At 37.2% G+C, this 10000-nt stretch overlaps 1 protein-coding gene across 4 annotated transcripts in view; it reads left to right on the top strand.

Annotated features, from left to right (window-relative positions):
* Positions 1-10000, top strand: part of LOC144979827 (rap guanine nucleotide exchange factor 1-like) — a 128290-nt gene that overhangs the window by 18010 nt on the left and 100280 nt on the right. The window contains exon 1 of one of the 4 annotated variants that reach the window (XM_078926979.1): positions 1623-1679. The exons of the other annotated variants lie outside the window; for them this stretch is intronic. The gene's annotated coding sequence lies outside the window, so the exon portion shown is untranslated. Of the gene's footprint in view, positions 1-1622; positions 1680-10000 lie in introns of those variants that run through there. 4 annotated transcript variants of the gene reach the window in all.

Genomic DNA, 10000 nt, shown 5'->3' with positions numbered 1-10000 from the left:
CAATGTGTATCATTTCGTTGGGAAAAGAGTCTCTTTAACTTTGAACCGCAATGTTACCTGTTTACTATTGTATTTTGTATATTATTCCGTATCTCTTTTGGCGGAGATTTGTGAATTTGGGTAGTTATGAAGGCGAGATGGCCGGGTAGATAAGGCATTGGATAGACGGTAAAGAAAATTAAATCATCGGAGGTGGATTTAAAAGAGTGTAATTTACTGTAAGCAATAGTAATAACTCTTGGATATAACTCTCGCGTTTCTCTATTTAATGCACCCCCCACCCACCCCTCAGCTGTTTTAGCATGATGGGATTGTTAACAAATCTCTCAATACACCTTTTTTTTTCTTCTTCTTTCTCTGTCGCTGATATATTAAAGTGTCATATGCGTCATAAAATCTAAAACAAACATATATTGAATCATATTTTGCCTAAATTTGCATATTTTACTGGGTTGTTTTTTTAGCCTTGTGGTATCACATCCGGTAGGTCCCTTGCTCGAATCTTGCTCTGGACGTGGCCACGTTAGGTCCTTGGAAAGGTTCTTTACTCAAATCCTCTCACCGCACGCATGTATAAAATGAGTACCTGCCAGGTAACAGCGTTATCCCTGTCGAAAAAAAAGTAATATTGCTTCGCATGCGTCATGTCTCGTCCCTCATATTATTAAGTGTCGCTGTTGGGTTGGCACCTCTTGTAAAGCGCTTTGAGCCCTTTCAGAGGATACTGCTTTATAACTGTAACAATATTGATAATTAGGATCTTGTCAACCGCAGTGCCGATCCAATGAGACACGATGTGGACAGTGATCATAAATTATAGTTCAAAAGCTGAGCTTTAGGGCAGGTCTTTTTTATTTTATATTAGCTGCTAAAACATGTGATTAACCCTTAATTAGCCAGGGACACGAAATGTCTGGAAGATATATTATTATGCGTGTGACATACGACGTCATGTTACTGATGATGATGATGATGATGATGATGATGATGATGATGATGATGATGTGAAGTGGTCCTGTGAGTGATGATCTATGGGAAGTGACATCATGTGGTTCCTATATAATGGTGATGGTAACGATTTTGATGATGATGATGATGTGAAGTGGTCTTGGGAGTGATGATCTATGGGAAGTGTAATCATGTGGTTCCTATATAGTGGTGATGGTAACGATTTTGTTGACGATGATGATGATGATGATGGTGATGATGATGATGATGATGATGATGATGATGATGACCATGCTGATGATGATCGTCATGATGATGATGATGGTACCTACATGGATGTGTTTATATTATGCACGAGGGGTGCCAAAGACAATGGATGGTTTCCATTTTCTATTGGGATGTCTTTTTTTTATTGTTATTATTATTATTATTTGCATATTATGATAATACATCGCCTGTTGTTTGAGGAGGGAAAAAGAGAGGGAGAGCACTCGGCAGAAGTCAGCGTCGTGAAACGAACATTTTCCCTAGATATCATTAGCATTTCATTCGCTCCCGTATGCGTCTGTCTGTCTGTCTCGTTATCTGCTCTTGTCGGATTCCACTATCGCTGCCTTCATTCTGCCCGTCGCTTCTCTGCTGGTAGTAGTGGGGGTGCTGGTACTATTGTTTCCGTAGTAACTCTATAATCAGCCGAGTGAAGCCTGTTGCATGTCGCCTCCAGATCTAATGTATTGTTGTTACGCCACTCATTCGATATAATTTAATAATCTATAGTGATATTTTTACAATCTTAATGCCACGATGCTTCATGACTGTTTTGTGAAAAGTTTCGTCTTGAGATTCTATCAATTCCAATCATTAATTAGCATGTGTGAATTTTTTTTTCTTCTTTCGATTTCGAGTGGACTAATAAAATGTGACCAATCGTCTCAAGACAGTATTATGTCGGATTGAATTTGTGTATGTACTTGACAATTGAATTTTAAAGTCTAAATTCTATCACCTAATAGAATTTAAGTTACTACTCAATACCTTCATTGACGAGAGTGAGAGTACGTTATAAAAAAAAATAACCGTCGAAACGCCAACTTTTCCTCAACCTTAATATTTGACATGAAAATAATATTTTTTCTGTCATGTAGTTCAATTTGACATTAAAACCAGGTTGACGCGGTGGGTCGCATATTATGTGCAATCTATCGTCTCAAAACGGGGATAGATGAATATATCGAGATGTGGCAGGTGCTTTAAAAATTGTTTTATCGCCTAACAAGCGTCATGTCCCTGTTACGTGTTAACAGTTGTTGTTGGCCAGGGACCCCTTGTAAAGCGCTTTGAGCACATTTAGTGGAATTGCCGCTGTATAAATGCTCAATAATTTTTTTTTAATGGTGTTGAAATGACCTAAATGTATTGCTAGCGCCGGCCAGGAAAACAAAAACAACAACAACAAAACAACAACCCTAAATGACCAGAAATGTGACATTTTAGTTTTTGTCACTTGAATACACTAGTCTAGTGTCCTTAAAACCACGAAAATGTTCACCCAAGTTTCATATTTTGGATTATATGATCAAATGTTTTAGCGTCTAAATCACCCTGGAATAGTACCGTTTTGAGGCTGTGGGTCAGTCGTATTTAATTATGATTGTGGGATTATAGGAAAAAAAAACCCATACAAATCCATTATACATATATATGATGATTAAGTATGACAATGATGACTCTGTATAATATTTGCTGTTTGTATTATATTTATATATATTCATTAAATATGGTTTTGGTGTTACATTTCACTACCTCTCAATGATCGATCATTTGTACATACTTATTTTATCGGCTCAATAATCTGGAATCAGACGGGATCTTTGATGGTATATTTTCGGAACGAACAAGATTAAGAAAGTTGTGTTTGAAGTCAAAATACTCAGAACGATTTGGGGTTTTTATATTTTGAATGTATAACAAGGCAAACTCACCCGTCGTAGTGAAGACGTTTCGTTTAAAATGCAATTTTGACTATGAGGTGCAAAGTGAGCTAAGGCGAGGTGACTTGCTCCAGATAAAGATCTGAACAGGCGCGGATGAAAGGTGCTAGACAAAGCAAGAAAGAAAAATACAAGAAAAAAAAAAACAAGTCGAGGTCGACTGATTTTTTGGGATTGTTTTTTTTTTCTTGCTTTGTATGGCACTTTTCATACACGCCTGTTCAGATCTTTATCTTACACCGGTGCCTGCTGCTTCATTTCTTGACTTGCTCAAGGCCACACAGCACAGCGGGTATTCGAACTCGGTACCTTTCGGATACGGAGCAAAGATCGTACCGCTGAGCCACGCCGAGTTAGGTTCGGAATACATTATCGCGAGGAGAAGATCGTATCGCTTAAGGAAATGGTTACGCTTACCAACAATGATTCAATGAGTTTTGTTTTGTGGTGATTCGTCATGATTTTAATCCTTTATTTATATCTGTATTTAACTTCCACTCCGAAATAATATATTATGAGATCGAGAGGACAATTTCGTGAAGGAAATGATACCCTATGAAATTCTGCTCAGTAAATGAATTTTTAAAAAATATTAATAAAAGTATAAAAGAAAACGAAAGAAGAAGCGATAATCTAAAAACCCCACGCAAGGTGGAGAGATTTATTGTCACTTTCATGATAGAGAATACAGGATGTGTCTTTATTTGGTTTGTTTAGCATTACTTTAACGGATCGCTCGACACTAGGAAATTCTAGGATAAAAACTCCCCTTTTTTTCTTCATCAACTATGAATTCACGTTGCTGTTAAATACCGCTTATTTGACTGAAAAAATGGATGAGCTAAATTAAAGCAACAAACAAAAAGGCGTGGTTGAGTCAAACCGTCTTTAAAACTGAACTCTAGAATATGAATTTTTTCTCTCACTTGGCCCGGTAGCATAAATGATATCTTGTGCAGATCTATTGTAGAGGGAAATTAGAATCTAAAGTTCCGAATTTTGATCAAACCTCATAATATGTCAAATTTCATTGTCCGAAAGTGTTGCATGTCATAGTGTAAGTTAATCTTCCAAACTGGCGTAACATATCTCATTGCAGTGCAGCGCTTCAAAGCGGTCAACAGGGCTAAGTTTCTTGCTCAAGGAAAAATGAGGTGCGACCGCTGAGTTGAACCCGACACCCCCGGGTGTAAGTGCCATGTCCTTTCCTCTCGACCATCTGGCTTACACATGCATGTTTCCTAACCTCATCTTTCTTAATATGCGATATAGATGCTATTCAACTAGGTAACAATTCGTACAACATTAGCTAGCCGGATATCTCCTACCAACACACAAGAATATAATATGTGGCTTTGAATATTTATAGTCTGATTTATATAATTTAGTGAGAATTAATCACCGAAGTGTTTGTCTGAAAACATTAAGAACGAGAGAGATAAACGTCCATTTCGTTCCTTCTATATGGTATATTATAATTCTATAGTTTTGTGTTCTTGCGTTCACTGGCCATATATTAAATCAAACAAAGCTGGTCTCAACAAGTTGTCATATCATGGTTTCCATGGAACATCTGAATTACTATTGATGCTATGCGTTTTTGTAAGATACGGAATTCTGCCCTTCAGATGAAATGTACCAGCTCTCAAACCTATGAGCAACCTTAAATGGTTATAGTCGGGATTATATTTATCTTTTGGTGGAAATTAATCACACACCTGGCGATATCAAAACAATAATAAAGAGCTGAGTGATGTCATCTTCATTCCCTCTATAATTAGTTGGTCTTTTGGTCAACACCATTGAAATTACCCCTTTTTTTTTACTTGTAGTGTAACTTTTTATTTAACTTTTTTTTTTTAAATACACCTTTTTTTTTGGTCTGACAAAATATTGATTTTTATTCCAGAGTTTATTCATCGATGTCTGGGCCCGTTTTTTTTTTTGAGTATGGGGAATAATTCTGTTGACAAGAGTTTCATCCTGCAATAGGATATTGAATGAATTATGTTGACGTCGCTCAGCTCTTTTAAAATTGTTTTTTAACCATCACGTGAGTGATGCGTTTTCACTAAATTCTGTCACCAAGACTGTAATCGTTGTTGCAGTTTTATGTGTTGGTATGTTTGATCTGGCAGACGGAACTTGTGGAAAATTTACTTTAAACACATAATACTGTACTATCAATATCAATCCAGCTATAAATCTACTGTTGGCTAAAACATCATCCACTGATATCTGGTTACGGTGTTGTAATTTGATCAAGTGTGTCTCCTCTGCACGCCTCTTGATCTCAATTTCGGGTCTCATTTCTGTACCCTCCATCCGATTATTATAAAACTAAACGAGTCAAGCTATTTTGAAACAACATTACTCTGTGTGAAATCTCACCCTCCCATGCCCAAGTAACGTTACGTGATGTTTGCATTGTGCTTTATGTGCATGCTATCGCTGTTTGTCTACCGTGAAAGGAGGAACCTTAAACCTGTTGTTTGCTTTCTTCAACTTTTAATGTGATGCTGCTATCTCCGCGGCTTCCTCAAAAATGCCCTTTTAAATGTCGATGTAAAGGTGTGACCTTAAAACAGGAAACCAACCTTTTGTCAAATATTTTGAAATAGTGAGAGGTCATAATTTGAACTAAATGGGATTGAATTTTGGTCTTTAATAATAATAATAATAATAATAATAATAATAATAATAATAATAATAATAATAATAATAATAATAATAATAATAATAATAATAATAATTATAATAATGATAATAATTGATCTTTATTGTCCATAAATATGACAATTTGTCATTTAGTTACACTTGTTATAACGTTATATGATAACTATAACATTGACAATCACATCCTACTATTCTCACTCCTACTCTCTCTCTCTCTCTCCTCCTCTCTCTCTCTCTCTCCTCTCTCTCTCTCTCTCTCTCTCTCTCTTCTCTCTTCTTCTCTCTCTTCTCTTCCTTCTTCTTTCTCTTCTTCTTCTTCTTCTTCTTCTTCTTCTTCTTCCTCTTTACCCTTTTTATTTTTTTATGCTATTGAATTTCACTGTGCTCTTGATGTGGAAATGTACAAGGTATTAATAACGATCTGAAAAAGTGCATTAAACAGGGCCATACAAAGCATAAACACACACACACACACACACACACACACACACACACACACACAACCCAAAAATTAGCCTGCGTCGAAGTGAGATGGAATCTCCGACCTCCTAATTACCTGTCGGACGTGCTATCATTACACCACAGAGATTTCCCGACAATTAGGACGATTTATTCAATGCCTGAATTCTTCACAATATTAATAATGCTGTGAAATGGCTACTGTTTATTCATAAGATGTTGCTGGAGAAAAGTTGAGTTAATGAAGGAGGCTCTTTACTCATATTCTCTTGCGTGTTAAATAAGAGCATTGGTCCGTAACAGCGTCATCCTTTTATTTTCATTTGATTTATTCTTTTCTTTTCTTTCTTTTGTTTTTTTTTTGTTTGTTTGTTTTGTTTGTTAATGTACTGTAATAGCGCCTTACAGATGCCGTGTCTTGTCATATGTTCAGTGTTGATGTTTGCTCTAGACTCGTTGTAAAGCGCTTTGAGCACGTGAAGTGGGTTTCACGCTAAATAAAATCTAAATTAAAGTCAATAATTGTTTATTAGTGCATGTCGCGCTTTTGAAATCGGGATTAATCAACGGTTCAGTGCAATGTCCCATAAAATGCTCATTGTTAGGCTTTTAAAAATACGTTACAGTTGGCGTGGTGTGAATGGAGGTGTATTTCCGACACACGCCATCTTCAGGGCCACCCCTTGTTTTATTATGTTTGACGTCAAGCGTTATTTTACTAGCAAGTGAAAAGGTTGGGATCAACCACCGTTGAACGATAACAATATGAAAAGCTATGTATGAGACAATGCCTGACGAAGTAGGGAGAAAAGACACAAGGAAAAAACATTCACTGGCTCCAAAAATCAGCCTATATTGACTGGGGATCGAACATTAGACCGCCCAGATTGCCTCAACTCATTCCATGACATCTGATCTCCGTCCCCTCCACCACCCCATCCCCCAGGGTGAATAAACAACCATTTCACAACTGGTGTGGGGGACGGGGGCCGGGGGCCGGGGGGGGGGGGTCCCTAATCAACACAGGTTTTGGAAGTGTTTTCTGGTGTGTTCTTTCTGCTTTGTACGGCACTGTTTCATACACATCTTTCAGATTTTATTAGAAAGTTAATGAATCTGACTGGATGGGGTTCCTGACCTCCCACAGTGGACAGGGAGGTGCTTTCCTTGTCTTCTATCCCACCCCACCTACATGTTTTCCAATTGCTTTCTGTCTTTGTCTTGGAATGAGATAACTTAGTTTTGTCCCGGCCCTGGCCAGAATCTTTGGCTGGTAGTGAAACGGTCGAATGTATTGTTATAGTTTTGGGAGATGATATTTTTTTCCTTGTAAATCGTCTCTCTGTTATGTACTGTGATTTTTTGTTTTGAACATATGATTTGTAAATATTTGAGTTTATTCCTCTCAGTGGGGACCAGTGCTTGTGTCAGGATGAGACTTTTAGGTGATCTCAAACTAAGTACACTGATAGTGTGCTCTTAGAATCTACATCGGTTCCCTATTTGAAGCCTTCCCCTTTGTCTTACTTTTCCTGTATGCCTTCAATAATTTGCGAATCTAGACTTTTCGACTATCCCATCTTCTTCATTTTTACTTTCGCTGAAATGACCTAGATGTGTCACAAGTGCCGTAAAACCCTTAAAAACAAACAAAACAATTAATCTGAAATTCTCCAGTGAAGTGAAGAAATGATAAATGCAATAATGCAATCGGATAAAATCCCACCTGTTTATTATCTTCTTGTTTTTTTTTTCTTTCTTGTATTATACTAATATTTAAGAATCCACAGCACGCGATACTGTGATCATTATTATGGTTGCTTTTCTTTGTTCACTTTTGTCATGGAATATGGGACCAATTCGTTGCTAAGTACCAGTCTTTTGGGAGTTTTCAACGGATGGACGACTTAATACTAATTAGGGAAAGGAAAGGAAGATGGAGAGAGAGAGAGAGAGAGAGAGAGAGAGAGAGAGAGAGAGAGAGAGAGAGAGAGAGAGAGAGAGAGGGAGAGAGATTGGTTTAAATGAATAGATATACAGATAGAGGGAGTATGTGTGTGTGTGTAATGGAGAGAGAGAGAGAGAGAGAGAGAGAGAGAGAGAGAGAGAGAGAGAGAGAGAGAGAGAGAGAGAGAGACCTATGGCAATGGTATTTTCCAGCCATGTTGTCAATAACATGTTATTTCAATTTCATTGTGGAATGAATATCTTGCAGTCCTGTCTGTTATTGTCGTGGATGGATTGTAGTATTGAAGTGGAGAAATCAATAATTGGGTTAAGACAAGAGTGTCCTATTGTTCTTATCGATCGAGTTCAATGATGGTGGGTGTAATAGGTACGCCACTGTAGTATGAATGGATTACTCACATTTAATTTGCGACCAGTCTCTTAAAACGATAATACGTTATGGTGAACAACTGGGTTAAAAATCAATGTTGAGCTCAATTTATATAGAAGAAACGAAGTTGACGTCACTCAGTTTCTTTTGTTACTGTTTTTATACAGCCAGTTGTCTGATTAGTCCTCACTAAATTTTACCAATCAGACTACACTATAAACGTTAACCATTACACCTCCCTGTGTGTGTTTGTACGTTTTATGTGGTTGGCGGATGTTATTAATATTTTACCTAAACGCACAACGTCAATACTTTTAGTTATCGACATTTATCTGAACCAGCGCCCAGCTGGTAGCTTTAGCCTCGCCTTCGTAAACTGACACTGACCAAAAATTGACGCCAAAAGAGTTGTTGTGTTCAATAGTTCAACCAATGGGATCATAATAATTTGTTTCCTTGAGCACTACTAACGACAACTTATATGACGATGTATTAATCTGTAAATGGCCTCAAAAGTCAAGTCCTAGTGTCTTGTTATAAGTTAAGAAGACTACGGCTCTCGCGCTTCGATCTTGTGCCATGACGTTAAAGTTGGAAATATTATTTTGTTATTTTCCCAGGGGGGAAAAGCTGGTTTAGTTTCTGAATTAAGCTTTAAAAAAATATTATTCATATTATCTGACTTTAAATTCGACTTTCTTTACTAATATCAGACATAATACCAGATTGACCGGGTGAGTCACATATGCAGTTTACCCGTATCTAAATGTGACCTGTCACCTCAAAACTTTATTATGTCGGAATGATTTTGATTTCGAGGCAAAAATTGAAATTGTTGTCAATCGAAACGTAACTTGAGTTAAGTTTATATTATACGTTTTATTGAGGAGAATAAAAACATGATGATTCCTTTACGTGACTAAAACTAAAATTTCACTTTTAAACTTTAGGTCAATTTATCTGTACATCCCCCCCCCCCCCCCCCCTATTTTTGACACAATTTATTACCATTTCGCTGCGGTTGGCCACAAATTAATGTTATTTTTTTTTTTATGGAAGAAGATAGGATGATCCAATTCAATTTGAAGAGCAAGATAGTAGATAGACCTCTGTGATAAGAGTGGCCTTAGTTGAATCACGCCATGTGTCATGATGCTACCAAGTTCTTGTCTTTTTCAGTGAATGGACATTGTCATCATTTGTAATGTACAGTTGTTGTATGTACCAACGTGTTTGGGTTATATTTCAGGGATGCCCTTTTTCTTTAGCCGGAAAACTGGCTATTTGAACTGTTCCGGCTGACCAACGTGTTTGGGTTATATTTCAGGGATACCCTTTTTCTTTGGCCGGAAAACCGGCTATTTGAAATTTTCCGGCTGACCTCGTTTGGTATTGGTGATTTTTTAAAAGATGAAAACATTGGTCGTTTCAAGGCAATAGTTAAGCGGGAGCTAGATGGATTATGTGTCCTTTTCTATGACTTAATAAGGCTGATACCTTCTGATGAAGACAAGCTTCAGGCTTTTATTTGTTTTGGTAAAGGGAGTCCGTGATTTGTGACAGTTTGTAAAAAATGAATGGGTGTCAG

Source organism: Berghia stephanieae, chromosome 9 (genome assembly GCF_034508935.2).
Source record: "Berghia stephanieae isolate SIO BIC M18660-M18661 chromosome 9, UCSD_Bste_1.3, whole genome shotgun sequence".
NCBI classification, from domain to species: domain Eukaryota; kingdom Metazoa; phylum Mollusca; class Gastropoda; order Nudibranchia; family Aeolidiidae; genus Berghia; species Berghia stephanieae.
This window is presented reverse-complemented; position numbering and strand designations above follow the sequence as displayed.